Source organism: Macaca thibetana, chromosome 17 (assembly GCF_024542745.1).
Source record: "Macaca thibetana thibetana isolate TM-01 chromosome 17, ASM2454274v1, whole genome shotgun sequence".
In the NCBI taxonomy this organism is placed as follows: Eukaryota; Metazoa; Chordata; class Mammalia; order Primates; family Cercopithecidae; genus Macaca; species Macaca thibetana.
This window is the reverse complement of record NC_065594.1, coordinates 22,918,950-22,937,090: the sequence shown is the minus strand read 5'-3', so window position 1 is coordinate 22,937,090 and position 18,141 is coordinate 22,918,950. Positions and strand designations below refer to the sequence as shown.

The following is an 18,141-nucleotide window of genomic DNA, read 5'->3' as shown; positions in this document are numbered from 1 at the left end:
AATTATCATCTCCATCTGATATATGAAGAAATAAACTTCATATTCATGTACTGTGATGTTTGGAGAAACTGAGTGATGAATATCTTTGAAAAAAATTCTTGCAGATCCCAAGTTTTGATTTAAATTATTTTTATTATAGCATTACATAAAAATGCACATATATGAAAGTAGCCATATATTTCATATGGTTATGTTTATTATAGAAACATTAAAAAATGCACTAATTAAATACAAACAAGACAACACCACCAATAACATTCAAGTTAACAACACTGATTTCACGTGTTAGGTGATGTTTTGCTGCAACTAAATTGCTAATACTGGGCTAAGTGGTAGAATGATGTATCTACATTTTTATAGCCCACTTGTCAATATGAATTCTTTGATTAGTCTGAGTCATTGTGTTTACCATAGTAACTATTCTTCCATTTTAACCTGACCACATTTTAAACCATGGATCCATGGTTGTGAAGGACCAATCAATTGAAGGGTATAAATCAAATACTATGCTAAAATTTAAGTATTTAATGAAAACGTCTTCATTGTATATTTGCTGTAGTATTTACTGTTAATGAACTATTGGAGACTGGTACAAACCAAAACAGGATTCAGAAGTATGACTCTAGGGTGATGCCTCCATTCTTCCACCATGATGGTTAATTTTATGTGTCAACTTGACTGGGCTAAGGGATGCCCAGATAGCTGGTAAAACATTATTTCTGGTGAGTCGGTGAGGGTATTTTTGGAAGAAATTAGCATTTGACTTGGTGAACAAAATAAAGCAGATGGCCCTCCAACAAACCTGGGCATTTTCCAATTATTTGGGGGCCTGAATAGAACAAAAAGGTGAAGAAGGGGCCAATTTGCTCTCTCTGCTTGAGCTGAGATATCCATCTTTTGGACTCAGACAGGTACTTACACTGTCACTATCCTCTTTCTCACCTCCTTGCCCCCCACTCTCAGGCCTTCTGACTGAGTTATGCCACCAGCTTTCCTGGTCTTCAGCTTGCAGTGGTAGACGATGGAGCTTCTTGGTCTCCATAATCGCATGAACAAATTCCTACATCTCCTCTTACATATATATGTCTCTATATTCTATTGGTTCTGTTTTTCTGGATAACCTTGACTAAAACACCCACTATATTTCTCCATTTGAAGTACCTTCTGTTAGTAAAGTTTTCTAACACCCCCACCCTTCTATGTTTATGAAAATCTGTCCCTGTTAAGTCAGGAACCTTTTCATAATAATTGAGATTCCTAAGATGACTAAAATGTGCTGGTTTTAGGGAAAACCAAAGTGAGAAGCCGTCATAGGATGTGCATTTGAGCTTCACAAGAGGCAGAACTCTCTCTAAATCACTTGCTTTCTGACATGTTGTAAAGTTCTTAGCATAGATTACTTGACACAAAATTTTAAATGTTCAAAGCTTCAGCAGATTTAGGACTCATCTAATCCAATTCATCTAATCCAAATCCCTTACTCTATATAAGGGGAAACCAGGTCCTAGAGAAATTAAATAACTTGTGCAAGGAAAGGTCACACAGCCAGATATTGGTGGCACCAATAATTACTTCTGAGCATCACATCCTCTCTGCTGCATCAGACAGCTTCCCTGCCTTCAAGTCTACTTATACCCAGAGAAGCCATTGAAAACAGAGTCTGCTCACATCTCAAAGGAAAGGCTGGATTCAATTGCCCACCACAAATTCTTAAAAATTGATTTGTAGTGCCTGCCTCTTTCTAATTTTTAATTTTCTTAACCAATTTCATCTATGTTATCAAGAAATGTAGTCTTGAGTCATACTTAACAGAGACAGGGCTAATTAAGAACAGAACTGAAGGCAACAAAAAATCTTATATGTTTGGTTGAATGAACATCCACTTCCTAAATCCCATGATAAAGACGTACATTGAAGTTATGAACCAAACACAAACTGAAAATAGGGAGAATACAGAGCTGATAGTCAGGAGGTCTTCCCATCTTATCATTCACACAGTAAGTAGAGTAGGGACTGGCAAACTACGGCCTTCAGGCCAAATCCAGTGCTTGTGTTTGTTAATAAAGTTTTATTGGAACATGGCTGGGAAACATAGCAAGACCATGTCTCTACAAGAAATAAAAAATTCTCTGCCCCATTTGCTTACAAAATGTCCATGGCTGCTTTCATGCTAGTAGAATTGGTTAGAACAAAGACCATATAGCCCCCAAAGTCTAAATTATTTACTATCTGACCTTTTCCAGAAAAAGTTTCTAGACCCTCAAACTTGATGTGTGTCGTAATCTGGGGTTTGTGACTCCGTTAGGATCTCTAGACATACTTTTGAAATTCTTCCAGGGCATTTAAATGTTGTGTTCCTGTGTCTGTGATAATCTGGAGGGGGAAAAAAACCATAAGCCTGCTCCACATCACCTGAATGACTACCCTAGACCTAGGCATAGTGCCTTGCATTTTAATGTTTGCATTTAAATTTGATTTTATGGTCATGTTAGAAACATGAGAAGGTGGAAAGACCTCACAGCAGGCGGGACAAAGTCCCTTTAGGAGCATCCAAGTGTGTTAACCCCCTTGCCTATGACTTGGAGGCACCTGCCCTGGAGTCAGGCAAATTTAGCACCAGAGGAAAATACACAGGCCTTCTCTACCTCCGGGAGACTCATCCTGGCACAGCCAAACCCATTGTCCTGCTCAAAGGGAAAAGAAGCTTAGCTGGTTTTGCTACATGAGAGAGTGAGGAGGGGTCCACAATAAACTTTGTGTGGGGTGCATTTTTTCTCAGTTACTTCACCAATTAATGTCCAAGGAATTCATGAAGCAGTCAGTGGTTTTCCAAGGACCTAGGCTTTTGCTAGAGGAAACCGGTGTTACTCCATCTGGACAGAGTGATTGTACTACTCACTCCCAGATTAGAAACGTGCTCCTCACAGAGAAGTAGGAAGTTGGGTTTGATCATCCATTTAAAATGGTGTCCTTGAGGTACTTAGGCATCCTTGGGGGTCTGTGATAATTAAGTCAGAGTCATGAAGAAGAATAGGGAGATAAAACCAGACAGGCTTTTAAAAGTTCACAGCCTTTGAAAAATAAGACTGATTGGTTCAAGAGGGAACTTTTAGTCCCTCAAGTGAAGAAAGCAGAATTTCACTTATAAAGCTTGAAACCCATGGCGAGGCAATCAAAATACTGATTTCCCCAAAGTATAAAGGCTCATGTGATATTTCAAACCAGGTAACTGCTTAGAGGAACTCAATTTCAGTTTTGAGTAGTTAAGATAAAGTTCACATGACAAACTGGAACATTCCTTTTGGAGAGAATTACATAGCAGGAGGCACTAAGACAATTTATAGCCCTAGACCCAGAACTGCATGCCTCGGAATTTTCTCTTAGGGAAATAATGCACAGAAAACAAAATATAAACAAAAATGATCACTGCTGCATCATCTCGAAGATAAAAAGTAAGAAAGTAATTTATGTCAAGAATATTAATCCTAGGTGGAATATATAGTAAATTATACCAATCTTATAAAACTATTAAGGCAAATAATTATAAAGAACATGTTGATATATGCTATAATTTAAGTGAAAATAATAGTAAGTAAAACAGTATGTTCACTACAATTGTAGGTATGTGAATATTACATGCCAGAGGTAATATCAAAAAAAGTTGTTTAATTAGGCAGCATGATACTATGGGTGACATTTCAAATATTTTTTTGAATGATGTGTTCTTTCAATAAAGAATGAGGCATTTTCTAATTAAAAAGCCAAAAGCTCAGACAAGGTCAAACATTAAGAAAACATTGTGTTTTTTTTTGTTTGTTTCTTTTTGTTTTGTTTTGTTTTGTTTTTTGAGATGGAGCCTTGCTCTGTTGCCCAGCTGGAGTGCAATAGCACAATCTCGGTTCACTGCAACCTCCGCCTCCCAGATTCAAGCGATTCTCCTACCTCAGCCTCCCGAGTAGCTGAGATTACAGGTACGCACCACCATGCCCAGCAAATTTTTGTATTTTTACTAGAGACGAGGTTTCACCATGCTGGCCAGGCTGGTCTCAAACTCCTGACCTCAGGTGATCCACTCGCCTTGGCCTCTCAAAGTGCTGGGATTACAGGCGTGAGCCACCGTGCCTGGCCACATTGTATTTTTATTTTGGCATAGATGTGATATTTCCAGAGAAAGTAAATGTTGCTCTATTCAAAACATTACAAAGATTCTGATCAAAAGAATCTAGCCACCAAAAGTCATTCAGTTCCCCTGCTCATGAAAACTAATGATCACTGAACACCGACTGTGTGGAAATTTCCTTTGGTTTTAAAACAGCTCTTTGTGGCAGGTGCAATGATTATCCCCATTTTTCAGATGAGGTAACAGGCATAAAAAGGAGAGGTAATTTGCCCACAATCACCCAGCTAATTAGTGGCAGATCTGGGATTTAGTCCAAGTCTGTCTGACTCCAGGACCACTGCAGCTGTTGACTTGGAAACCCTTCGGGACTTTCTGCATACCAGAGACAGACTAGAAAACTCTTGGAATGAGTAGGTTCTTGGTAATCACACAGACCTGGGTTTGGATTCTGGCTTTTTGTATCAGCCAAGATGCTTTTGATGAAAATGAAAGAGAACCTGACTCATACCAGCACAGGCGCTTAGGAAATTTATTATCTCATAACATGAAGTCCAGAAGTTGGGCTGGCTGTGGGTTGGTGGGGTTGGCAGCTCAGTGGTGTCATCAAGGACCCTTGCCATCTTTCCCCCTTGCCTGTTTGCCATCCTTGGTGTTATTCTCCTTGGGAGCAGAATGCATTCACATTGTTGCTAGTTGAAGAAGAGAGATCTCTGACTGGGGAGCCTGTGCTCAGGAAAGGGAAACGTTCCCTGGGAGACTTCCAGCAGAAATATATCCCAGGAATATTCTTGAATTCATTCTTGGCTGGGCATCATGTAGCCTGATTACTTTATATTAGCATGATGTGTATGAATGGCAGGGAGTCAACCACGATGCTCATTACACTCTGTTCTTAGTCACCTAACTTGTTTACATTTCCATTTCTTCATCTGTAAGGTGGCAGATCTGAGGACGCAGTGGGATAAGGGTTGGATGTGTCTGGCCAATGGGCAATATTCAGTAGTTATTAGTTGAGTATGTCATTTAGTGGGGGACGTGTGCTGTTTGTATAAGCCTGGGCTCTCTGGGGTGCAATCTTAGTCTGCTTAGTACTTTTCACCAACCCTCACCCCTGCAGTGACAGAGTGACAACTTGGTAAAGAATGAAGTGCTAATATTTCCCAAATTTTTAACTGTTCTTTTCTCCCCTCTTCTTGTCCTGAGCCTTTACGCCACTTCTTTATTGAATTTATAGAGTTGATAATAAAAATACACAAACCCAGAGTTTTAAGATGTTATAGAGTTCCATTATTAAAAAGTGAAAATTGAACTTCACTGAGAATTCACAATTTTCAAGATCCAAGCAAAATATGTAATTTCTGCTATTTCCCTCCACTACCAGGTTTTGTTACTGGTGTTCCTTTAAGGAGATTTCTGGTTTATTCTTTAACACTAGAATTTCTTTCTCTTTGTTATTATTCAGTTCTTATGTATACTAGGTGAAAAAACAATGAGTTTTTACAAATTGTAGAATTCGTGCACCTAAACTGTTGTGGTTCTTCCTGAAAAAACAGAAAACATACATGTTATGGACTGAATGTTTGTGTCCCTGCCAGAATCATGTTGAAGCTTTAATTCACAGTGTGGCTGTATTTGGACATAGGGCCTCTAAGAAAGTAATTAAGGTTAAATGAAGTTCTAGGGGTGGCACCCTGATCCGATTGGATGTGTGTGCTTAGAGGAAGAGACACCAGAGAGCTTGCTCTCTCTCTTTTCCCCATGTGAGGACACAGTGAGAAGGCGGCAGTCTGCAAGCCAGGAAGAGAGCCCTCACCAGGACCTGACCATGCTGTCACCTTGATCTTGGGCTTCCAGCCTCCAGAACTGTGAGAAAATACATTTCTGTTGTTTAAGCCACCCAGTCGATAGTATTTTGTAATGGCAGCCCAAGATGAATAATATAATTCATTTTCTCAGTTAAGTGTCCCTGTATGACTGAGTCTCCCCTGGAACAGTATCAGACTCTGCCTCTGACAATTTTGCATACTAAAGTGTGGGCTGAGCTACTCTCACCCATTCAGTGTGTTCTTCCCATCTCTGGTGCACGTGCATGTGACAGAATGTTATCTGGAGGTCAACTTTAGGATCTGTGAAAAACAAGAAAAAGAAAACTGGTTTGCAGTGCATGTTAGCATGAACACATGATTCCTTCCCTCCTTCTATCTTTTCTGCCTCTCCCTTCTTTCCTCCCTCCTAGTGTCACATGGATCAAACCACTGAATGTAACTTGTAGTTCCTGTCGAATCAATCAGCGAGGTCACAGAAATCATAGGCATGTTTTGTCATTTGAGTGAATGAGCCTTGGTCCCACATTGAAAACAAGGTATTAGTGCATCTTACCAGTGTATGTGGGTACAAAGACACCACTGATTTTGGCATCCCTGGTTGAATGTCAAGGGATACAGATAGGAAGCATAATGTGGTTACTTCTACAGCCAGTTCTTGCTTAATTCTCCAGGCTTTACCCATTTACTGCAACCCCAAAACCCTGCAAATGTATTACAAACTATAAAGTATCAGTGGGTTAAAGGCAACGGGGCTTAACCTACAAGAATATGACAACAGGGTAATAAATTGTTTGTATGCATTTTATTATGAAAAAATATGCAATACTTAGAAATGATTTAAAAGAAAACTACTACCTAGATTTCTTTCACCCAAGTACAATTGTCTTTATTTTTTATGTTTCCGGACAGCTTTGGCTGTATGTCTACATTTTCAAATTGTTGTAATCATAATGCATATGTACTTATGAATACAGAAGTAGACTAGAAGCATTCTTGAACTTGACATTCTCAATTTCAATTATTTGCCTAGGACTTCAAAGATCACAGTGGTTTGTAATTTTGAGAGCTTTGATTTGGAAATGGCTAGATTTTAAAGCTGGTGGACTGGGTGTGGTGGCTCACATCTGTAATCCCAACACTTTGGGAGGCTGATGGGGGCCGATCACGAGGTCAGGAGTTCGAGACCAGCCTGGCCAACATAGTGAAAATACAAAAAATTAGCTGGGCGTAGTGGTGGGCACCTGTAATCACAGCTACTTGGGAGGCTGAGGCAGGAGAATTGCTTGAACCCGGGAGGCGGAGGTTGCAGTAAACAGAGATCGTGCCACTGCACTCCAGCCTGAGCGACAGTGCGAGCCTCCGTCTCAAAACACACACACACAAAAAGCTGGTGTGCAAGGAAGAATCACAGTCAGTAAACGAGTTCAGCCCACCATTTCAACACGACTTTTGTGCTTTCATATGAAGCTTGCAAGGAACTCTCACGACGTGATAAAGATGTTGTTTCTTTGCAGATTTAGGTAAATTTAGTTAAGTAGCCTAATGATGTAATATAATGCAATCTAGAATTTATTTTATTGGCAGAAGTTATTTTTATAGCTTTATAAGCAAATCCTGAGTTTATAGACTCCTTAAGAGTCTTGAGGGGTTACTTAACATTTTCAGCTATTGCATTTTAAAGGGAAAATTGTATGCTACAATGGTTTCCACTTATATGGGAATTTGCAGAGATATTCGGCTATATACCTTGTGAATATCAATAGTGTTCTGTATTCTGTGTTTTCACGTGACAGTTTACTTCTTATAAATATTTTCCCATAGTGTTACATAATCCTCATAAAGATCATATTAAATGACTACACAATATTCCATTGATTTGTTGTATGATCATTTACCAAACCATTGTGCTACCACTCTACATTTAAATTGTTTTCAGTTTAGCACTATTCAAGATAATGTTGCAATGATAAACTTTTTGTCTCCTTTTGAAATATTTTATTGGGATACATTCCTAGAGGTGGGTAAAAGAGGACGGACATTTTAAAAGAGGGTTGACTTTTGGTATATATTATTAATATTGTTTTCCAAAAGATGTATGACTATTTACAATATGACCATCAATATATTAATACCAGTTGAGTAATGCAAAGTAGACAGCATTGCACATGATGACTAAGGTTTTCTGTTAGTTAAATGGGTATACAATGGTTCAGTATTGCTTTACTTTCCAGTGCTTTGACTTGTGCCTTAGTTGAACATTGTAAATTTATGTAGAATTTAAAGTTCTCTTTTAAATGATTGTTAAAGCAAACTAAATATGGATTGAGCATATATTCCGTATTTGAGTCCTTGTGGACGGACTGCAACCAATTTAATAGGTAGACAACATTGAAAACCTAACTTAGGAGTATGCACCTGTAACAGTAGCGGAGTCTTGTAACAGTCATTCTTCAACCACTCATACACTGCTGAGTGTTCAAACTATGTTCAAGTAAGGCAAAGGCAGACCTGTAACCAATCCAACTGTTTCTGTACCTCACCTTTGATTTCTGTCACTTCCCTTTTTTTGGTCTATAAATTTGTGTTCTGACTACGAGCCACCCCTGGAGTCTCTCTCAATTGGTTGTGATTCTGGGGTCTACCAGATTCACGAATCATTCATTGCTCAATTAAACTCCTTTAAATTTAATTTGGTTGAAGTTTTTCCTTTCACATGACTTATTTGTTCTTATCCTTTGCTGGACTTCTTTTAGAGACTCATCCTGAGCTTTGGAGTCAAGGATTTGAATCCCAACTTTGCTACTTACTACCTGTGTGATCTTGAGTAAGTAAGTAAACTTTCCTAGTCTCTGTTTCCTCCTCTGGAAAGTGAGGATAGTCATGTGCCTCTCACAGAGATGTTGAAGGATTCATCAGGATGGCACATGTGCAGAAGTACTGGCATGCACATTAAATGACTCATTAGTTGTTAGTCACGCTACATGGGTTTGGTTTGTTGGTTGGTTTTTACCCCAGTCTGATCCCTCAGTGGCTTTCCAATGGCTCTGGAGATAAACACTTCTTGGCTTCTAGATAGCCTGACCACCTCTCTTGTCTATGCTCATTCTGCCAAATCCACCCTTCACAGGAAGTGTCTCGAATGTTTTTCTGCTTCAGAATTCTATCTGTGCCTTCCTACGAGCAGTCCCTGTTCTCATTGACCCCATGAAACTTCTTTATCTAGAAAACTCTGAATTGCCCTTTAAAACATAGCCTCCAGAAGCTTTCCTGCTCCTCCAGCCTCCCTTTACTCCTCTCTCTTCCATAGACCCATGTGTATCTCTCTATAGCATTTACTGCACTGTACTACATTGTCAATTGACTTGTTATTTTCCTCAGATAGACTCTAAACCCCATGTGAGTAAAAACCATGTTTTATTTGATTTTATAGCCTCACTTGTAGCACAGGGTTTGCCATGTGGAAAGTATTCAATAAATATTTGTTGAATGAATGAATCAGTACCTACATTACTCATCAGGCATGGATCCAAACGTCTCAAAGAGGAAAGAAAAGTCACTTTCACAGAGAAACCATTTGCCATCACTGGAATTGGTTGGATTTAGAGCAGCATAACGAGAGGAAGGGTTTCACTCAACAAAGGACAGCTGGAGATGTGTAAAAAAATTGTGTAATTACAAAATATCTATGTATGTGCTCTCAGTAACCTGCAATCACGAGTCATCGTTCTGAATGACGTTCTAAAACCTCTGAGACATTGCTGTAGGCTACCATGTTCAACAGTGGGTGATGCATACGCTGAGGGCAAACCCCAAAGAGGAGTCCCTAAATTATGATGGGCAGTGGCTGCATTGAAGGAAGTGATTAATCCCCCAAGATGAGTATTTTGAAAGTGACAACATCGATTTGGATGATTAAGTTCTGATCTAATTGTCTGAAAAATAAAAATGGATACGTGCTTTGGCACATCTCTTAAGTGGTTAAAAAATACACACGTAAGGGCCGTGGGTAGAGTCTAGCCTGGGAAACCTTGGAATAGGTAAAACTTGAGTTAGATCTTGAAAGAAATGGGTAAGTGGGAAGTAAGCTTTTCTAACAAAAATAAGACATGAGGTGGGGAAAGAGCGAGGGGTCAGTTTCGGATGAAGCAGAGGGGTAAGGGTGGAGTAGGATAGGGGGGTTACAGAGGTTCTAGAAGGCCACCTCAGGAATTCCTTGTTAGTGCAACTGTGCAGCTGCATGAGGGAAAGCCAGGGGCCTACTGCCTTATGTCGGGCTCTAGAAGCAAAGCCTCGGACAGGATTTGGATGTGTGTGCTTTACTGAAGAGGTATTCTCAGGAAATATCTACTAGGGAGTGAGAGGAGCAAGACAGAAGAGGAGAAGGAATTCCGCGAAAATCATATCTCAGGTGGAGATGAGCCTCAGCTCTGTCCACTGTGGGGATGGGGTAGTCTCTTCATGAGCCCACTTCAGAAGTTTGCCTGTCTCGAGGCAAGGGGGCTGGCCCTTTGTGCCATCACTGGCTGTTGGCCATCCCCAGAGGCAAAATGCGGTTAACCTCCCTGGTGAGGTGTTCCGGTCAGACAAGGGCAAACCTCCAGGAAAGGGGAGCAGCTGTGAGGAGAGAACAACCAAAGTCCCAGCAGCCAGGAGATGGGAGCCCCACAGGGCAGAGAGGGGATCTGGATGAGGCCCAAACATCTCTATCTACATCCATGGTCACAGCTGATAAATTCTTTTCTCCCCATTCCACATGGCTGCATCCCTGCCCCTTTTTAGGACTTTACTCAAATGTCTCCGTAAAGCTGTCTGTGGACTTGCCAGTATAGAGGAGTGATCTCTTTCTTTAGATGTCCTAAGATGCTTCATCCATCCATACCTCACCTGCTAGATGGTCAGCTCCACAATATCAGGTCCTGTGTCTCATTCAGCTTTGTTGATCCCAGCATGGTGGCCAGTACATGGGCAACGGGTGGTGTAGGGAGGTTCAGGATAAATGTGGTTAGAATGACAGAATGATGCTGTAGCCCCAAACAGAAAAGACTTAGGCTGTAAGTCCATTTTTTTCTAGGTTGGGTGCTAAATGCTCTTGGTTTATTATCAGAACATAGCTCTGCAAAGTCCTTTATAATCTTGCTTTTTTCCCTTGAGCATTAATATAATCTTTTTTATATCCCTTTGCCTGTGTACTATTAGTACAGCTTGCATAGACGTGAAATTATAGCAATTCTGGAACGGGAGCTTTGGGTGTTTTGTAGGATGCTTTCAGAAGACTCACTTTTGAGCTACCCACCGTTCAATCTCACAGATGAATGTTGGGCCTATGAATTTTGTATTGAAGTGATGTATTTGACATGCCCATGAATACATGCGTCTGCCACACTGTGGCCTGCAGCCAGGCTGCAATGCTGAGCCTGCCTTCTGGATCCTCTTTTGAGAAGTCCTTGTAGAAAGCCTGCCAATTGCTTACGAGAGTGGAGCAAGATGCCTTGGAAATTGCCCCATTGAACCTTCTTTTGCCCTTCAGAATGTCCTGGTGTTTCCTGTGTACTTCACATACCGAAGGAGGACCATGCAGAGGTCATGTAGGGCTTCCCAAGGCAGCATGGAGCCGGTCGCTGTGGCCTGCAGGCTTCAGCTTGCTGAGTGTTTGGTCTCAGGGTGGAGAGTGGCGGGGGTTGGCAAGGAGCCTGTATTCTGGCAGAAGGACAGCATTTTCTGTACATGTTCTTTTGGAAGAACATTCAGGATGGTATGTGTTTCATCACACTATGCAACCTGATATATCCTGGGCAGGCTGGATTCATTATTTACCTTGTATAGTTGAATCAAACCAAATCTCCTTAAAAATGTTATTGGCAGAGGTGGGGAGTAGGTATTACATAAAGCCTCTGCTGCCAAGTGTTACAGTGCTTGACTTTTCATAATCCGCACTGTCTGAGGGCCAAAGATGTCATCTACTCAACTTAAGGGAAATTAAATGATTCAGAAAAACAGTGAATTCTGATTTCTTTTCTAGATTTGAGGATCTGCCTGTGGTCAGGTTTTTTTTTTTTTCTTGAACAAAACTTGCTGGCCAGAGAGAGGCAAATAAATAAGTCACTCACCACAGGCAACCAGGGTGCCCATTTGGGATTGGGTGTCGTTTGTCATGATGGGACTAATTAACTCTGGAAATGCTGACCAGGTCATGGTTAAGACCCTTTTAAAATGACTGGTGCCAGGCTTTCCTTGGGCATTAGTCCCTGTCCTCCCCAGATCCCTCATTCCAGCTACCGCAGGATGCAATTGACCAATGGCCAGAGAGACACAGCTGACACCACGCCGAAGTGCCAAAAGCAGACAGTGCTGTCATTCATCTCTTCTGCTCCCGGGGCAGGGGGGTGGTGACAGCTTCTTGTTCCTCTCAGGTGCCACCAACCCCCTTTCGATCTTCAGTCTGGTTAAACTGAAAAACTGTTTTAAATGACTCCATTTACTGAGAATTTCAGTGTTGGCTCTATTACATTCCTTAATTTACGCTTGTTAATTTTGTCTGACTTGGCTTGCTCAGATTCCTTTGGACATATGATCCTTATGAATAAAACATTCAAGGGCCAAATGTTTGAGTGGGACATCTTGATGTGAATATTCCTGGAGAGTGGCAGAAAGCGTGGATCAGGGCAGGTGCTTCTGTCCCAGAGTGAGACCTAGAAACAGCTGTGGTGTGCTGGAAGGAATCCTCAAACCTGGAGTCTGACGATGTTTAAGGGCTGATTCTGCCACTAATGAGCTACTTGATGAGGCAGATTGCTTCCCCTCAGTTTCTTTAGGAGATGGTGTGCTGTGTAGTACTAGCACTCTCATTTTGCTGTCTCTGTCTGGGGGAAGATTATGCATCCTTGTCGCGTCGTACTAGGTGTGGCCATGTGATTTCTGGCACCCCTCCCTCCTCCTGGCGAAGGACTGTATATCCCTGCCCTATTGACGTCAGGCTTGGCTTGGCTATGAGATTTACTTTGGCTGGCAAAAGTGAGTATGAGGAATTGTGCCACTATTGTATAGATGCTTTAAGAGACATTGTTGGTTCTGCCGTCTCCATTTCTCTCTGTTATTGAGTTCTGGAGCAAAGAAGGCGTGGACAAGGGCTGCAGCTGACCCATCACGCATGTGTGGCATGTGTGAGAAACAAACTTTTGTTGAGGCAAATGTTAGATTTTTCGGGTTGTATGTTGTTGTAGCATCACTTAGTTTAAACAAATTAATGCAACAGGGAATAATGTGATCTACTTGGTGGACTTTTTATGAGAACTATTTGAGAGAATTAACCAAAAAATGCATTGTGCACCTATAAGGTCCCAGGTACTGTATTCAAGGTATAAGGGCCACAAAATTGTGTAAGGCCTGGGCCATGTCCTTCCAAGAGCTCATAGGAGAAGAGACAGAGATTTCTAAAAATTGTGTCAGTAACATTGTATAGCAGACCTATACTTTTTGCAAGGAATTCAGACTGGGCCGTCACACATTCTCAAATTAAGGAAAACCTCTTAACATTTGACATCCCCCAGAAAATGCTGAAAGAACAGTGAGTAGAAAACAAAAAAGGTATGATGATGTGGATGCTGGGCAGATGGATGGACCCCTCAGGAGTTGAGCAGCTCACTCATTAAACCTAAGCCTTATAGATCAAAATACTTTATCAAACCCTCATGGAAATATTTTATTTTAATCACGTGGTTGCTTGCAAGAAGTCAAAACCATAAATGTAAATGATCTAAGAAGGAAGAGTATGTGGTATTTAACCTGGCAGTGCATGACACGCAGTATAGTTTATCACTTGGTAAGTGGCTGGTCTAAAGTTAGAGAATGGGGCTAAAGTTAGAGAATAAAATTCAAGGAGATCCATGATGTTCTTGTTCTAATCAGAGGTTGTGCAGTTATCCAAAAGAGAAACCCACTCGAAGCAGTTCGGTTTAGAACTACGGACTGGAAGGATAAAGGGGAATCTTGTGCACTGGAAAGGCTCCCAGCCTCTGGTACCCCGTCTGCCTCTCATCTCCATTTCTCACTGAGAATGTCCCATGTTCCTCTCTGGAAGCTCGCTTTCCCAGCAACCCTGCAGCTTCCTCACTCAGTCTTGCCTCCTTCTGCCTTGCTGCTGTGGCTGTGCTAACCTGGCCCCTCTCTATGTGATGGTGATGGTTAATTTTATGTGTCAACTTGACTGGGCCATGGGGTACCCACAGAGTTGGTCAACATTATTCTGTATGTGTCTCTGAGGGTGTTTCTGGAAGAGATGAACATGTGAATGTGCAGGCTGTGTGAAGAAGATGGTCCTTCCTAACGTGGGTGGGTCTCATCCCATCCCATTGAAGCTCTGCATAGAACAAAAAGGCTAACCTCCCCTGAGGAAAGAGAGAATTCCCCTTGCCTGTCAGCCATTGCCTTTTCTCCTGCCTTTGGACTTCAGGTAGGTCTCTCCTGGGCCTCCAGCTCGCCACCTGCAGATCTTGGGACTTTGTAGCCAACCTCCATAAGCATGTGAATCAATTCTTTATAAAATCTCTCTCTCTCTCTCCCCCTCCCACACACATGTGATGCATATTTATATCGTATATACATACAATGAACTACATCCTATTGACTCTGTTCCTCGGAGGAGCTTTTACTAACACAGTCGTTGCATGGATTCAGGCTCACAGACTCCTTGGCTGTACTCTCTAAGTCTCAGTAGAATTCCTGTGGGAGAGTGACTCTGATTTTCTCTCAGCTGGGTGACTGCGGCCCCGTCAGCCCTGGATGGGCATCATGTCGCCTCTGGGGGCCACCCCACTCAGATTAGGGACAGGGCAGGTTCCTGAAGGTGTTATGGGTGGAGAACAAATGAGTCATATTCTCTCACAGTTTTCCTTTCCAGTTAATACGACTAACTTCACCTTTATAGACTTGAGATTTTTGCACTCTTTTGAGGCTACCGTGGGGCTTATATATCTGAGTGTTCCACTTCCCAAAAGGCTGACACAATTAATGGCTCCCCTCTTACCTTCACTTGCTCTCCAGTTTAAAAACAAAACAAAACAAGAAACAGGAATAGCAACACTTTGAGCTTATTCTTGCAAATGCCCTTTGATGCAGTTTAGGAACAATACTATTGCTCCACCATTGCCCTCCTAGAGCACTGGGCCTGGAATCACTAGGGCCAGGAATCCCTAGTTCCGTATGGGTTCTTCTCTCTACCAGATATATGACATGGGGCCTCAGTTTTCTCCTCTGTGAGATGGGGTTAGCACTCACTGCTGGAGATACGATGAGATGGTGGTGTACAAAGCCCCCTGACAATTTCATTCCATTTAAATGTTAAGATTGTTCAAGAATTCCAGGATATCTTAGCTAGAACCTTCTTCGTTGTAAAGATAATGAAACTGAGGCTTAAAGAGACAGTATTATTGCTGCGGACATAAATAATGATTCTCACAATTCTCTAGTTTGTTCTGTTCTGACCCTTTCACCTTCCACCAGGCGGTTTGTTTTCTTAGCTGGGAGTGTCAGAGATCCCAGGCTGCCGCACCTCCTTTCTTTCTTTCCCTCTCTTTCTTTCTTTCTTTCTTTCTTTCTTTCTTTCTTTCTTTCTTTCTTTCTTTCTTTCTTTCTTTCTTTCTTTCTTTTTTTCTTTCTTTTTCTTTCTTTCTTTCTTTCTTTCTTTCTTTCTTTCTTTCTTTCTTTCTTTCTTTCTTTCTTTCTTTCTTTCTTTCTTCTTTCTTTCTTTCTCTTTCTTTCTTTCTTTCTTTCTCTTACTTTCTTTTCTTTCTTTTTCTTTCTTTCTTTCCTTCCTTTCTTCCTTCCTTCCTTTCTCCTTCCTTCCTTCCTTCCTTCCTTCCTTCCTTCCTTTTTTTTTTTTTTTTTTTTTTTCAGTGTGAGTGCAGCTGAAGCTAGCAGGGCTCTCTCTCCTTTTAAGGACTTTCTTCCTCTCCCTGGGGCCACTCGTTGGACCCCCTCTGAGGTTAGGTGTGTGATCTTCTTCCCTTATAAGGAAGCCAGGGCGGCAAGCCGCTCTTCTCAGGGCAGACTTGCCTACGGCAGGCAGGCCTTAGACTCTTACGACAGGAAGAGTCAAAAGCTGTAGATCTGAGTGAGGATTCAGTCTTGTGGCAGGGAAAATGCACACCACACAGGCGTGCCAGCCCTGTGGCCAGGTTTTTCGGGATGTGCAGTTTGGCAGAGCCGAGCCTGGGGTGCCCAGAAAACAGCTTTTGATGTAACGCCATAGTGGTTTTTGAACTCGGCCTGCAATGCCTTTAATCTCTCTTGGCTCCGATTTCCCAGGTTAATTTCCTGACATCTAAGGAGCTTTGTTTAGCGTGTGTAGCTTCCTGCCTTTTATGTCAGAGCCTGCGAACTGACGGAATCGTGGAGTGAGCCAAGAAACTTGGGGGTGGGGGCAAGCCTTGGAGGCTCTCTTCCTTCTTTATTTTCCTTAGTCGCACACTCACCCTTAGTCACTTTTTTCCTTGGATATTAGCACAATAGAAGCCTCCTTATGTAAGATGTAAAAGTGGGGAGGGAGGGACCCAGGAGGGCTTGGTGAAAGAGCTTGGTCATTGTGTGAGTGAAGTCCTGGGGGAGGTTTTACTCTGGTTTTGCTGTTTTGCAGAGATATCTAATTAATACCTTTGGGGAGCAGTCACTGAGGGCCAGGGCCCTGTGTCCCCCCATCCCAGTTCTCTCCACTCTCTTTTCTCTGCCATTCAAAGCCCTGGCAACCCCGGACTGATGGAGAGAGACAGAGTGAGTGATTAGCCCCACTCCGTTGCCTGGCGTGTGCTAACTCCTCTCCTTCCCCTCTCACCTCCATCTTCTCAAAGGGTGGCCTCTTCACCAGTTCCTCATTTGCATTCTCTTTATTTGCTTGACAGTACCATTCTATCAGAATTTGCTCAGCTGCTTGTTTGTCCTTTGTGTGGGCGAGTTCCAGGGTTTCTGGCAGCTTCTGGACAGCTGGCCTCTTTGACTTAGCGCATAGGGCACCCTGAGCAGACAGGCACCTGAGTAAGTGTTTTAAATTGTGGCAGATGTTGCAACACTTACCTCTCTCCAGGGGCTGTGGTGAGGCTCAATTAACATTTCAGACACCCACACTGCAAGTGCAAAGTAGTTAAGTTTGAGAACTCAAATGTAAAGAAAACACCGATCTCTTACTCAGTAGGGGCTGAATTCATTAGCTGGGGAGATGTAGGGAAGCCCTCCTGCCACTTAGGAATTATTTAGAGAATATTAGATGAGAAGGGACATCAGAGAGCATCTCCTATAAGCCCACTATGCCTGGGTCCATGTTGGTCGTTTTGCTTTTTGTTTTTATAGCCATTGAGTCCTCAGTGCCCAGGGCAGTCCTTGCCATTCAGCAGGGGCTCAGTCATTGATTGTGGAGTGAAAGACTGTGACTACTCACAACCTGGCATCTCAGAGAGGAGCACAGACCCACTGAAGTTAGATGGGATTATGGAGATTACAGCCTGTCTCCTGCCTCCCAAGGGAGTGACTTTCCACTTAATTGACTTGTTTGTTTTAGTTGTCCAGTGTGGATCCCTGACTGCTTCAAAGGCACTCAAGCTCAGTCTGAGGGCCTTTAGGAAGCACCTCAGAACTCCCCCACTTGCTGAGGAAAGCAGCAGGACAGCTGAGACCATTTTTGTGGCAATTAAGAAGCCTCGTTGAGATTGGAGGTGCGAGTGGGGGTGAGTCTTCTTCAGGCTTGGCTGGGTCTGGCAATCTGAGTATGCAGTGATATTGATAGCAACGGGGGCAGCCAAATGCCTAGGCAGATAGGGGTGGTCCCTGGTGAAGCTTACCTCCAAGCTGAAGAGTTTAAAGCCTGAAAGCCAAGCTGCAAGTGAAATCCTTGATCCAGATTGAGAATTTATATTTGGCATGCTTTCCTCTGATTGATCCTCGCCCTTCACCTATTTTACATATACCTACTCTTTCCTAATTGGTTTTCTATACCGTTGTGCCCACCTTTGAGTGATGTCTTTGCTTTAACCTTTTTTGCATACTCACAAACCAATCAGCACACACTCCCCATTCTGAGTCCATAAAACCCTATGACCATAAAAGGCCCCAGCCCAGCCACATGAGGAATGTTCCTGCCTTTGGGTAGGGGGACCAACCCCATGTCCTCTCTCTGCTGAAAGCCGTTTTCATCATTCAATAAAATTATTC

The 18,141-nt window shown here is 42.3% G+C and overlaps 1 protein-coding gene across 2 annotated transcripts in view; it reads right to left on the bottom strand.

The window, feature by feature from the left end:
- The window catches only part of SERP2 (stress associated endoplasmic reticulum protein family member 2), a 233,325-nt gene that overhangs the window by 73,827 nt on the left and 141,357 nt on the right, over positions 1–18,141 (bottom strand). Inside the window, exon 1 of one of the 2 annotated variants that reach the window (XM_050766250.1) lies at positions 14,710–14,713. The exons of the other annotated variant lie outside the window; for it this stretch is intronic. The gene's annotated coding sequence lies outside the window, so the exon portion shown is untranslated. Of the gene's footprint in view, positions 1–14,709; positions 14,714–18,141 lie in introns of those variants that run through there. 2 annotated transcript variants of the gene reach the window in all.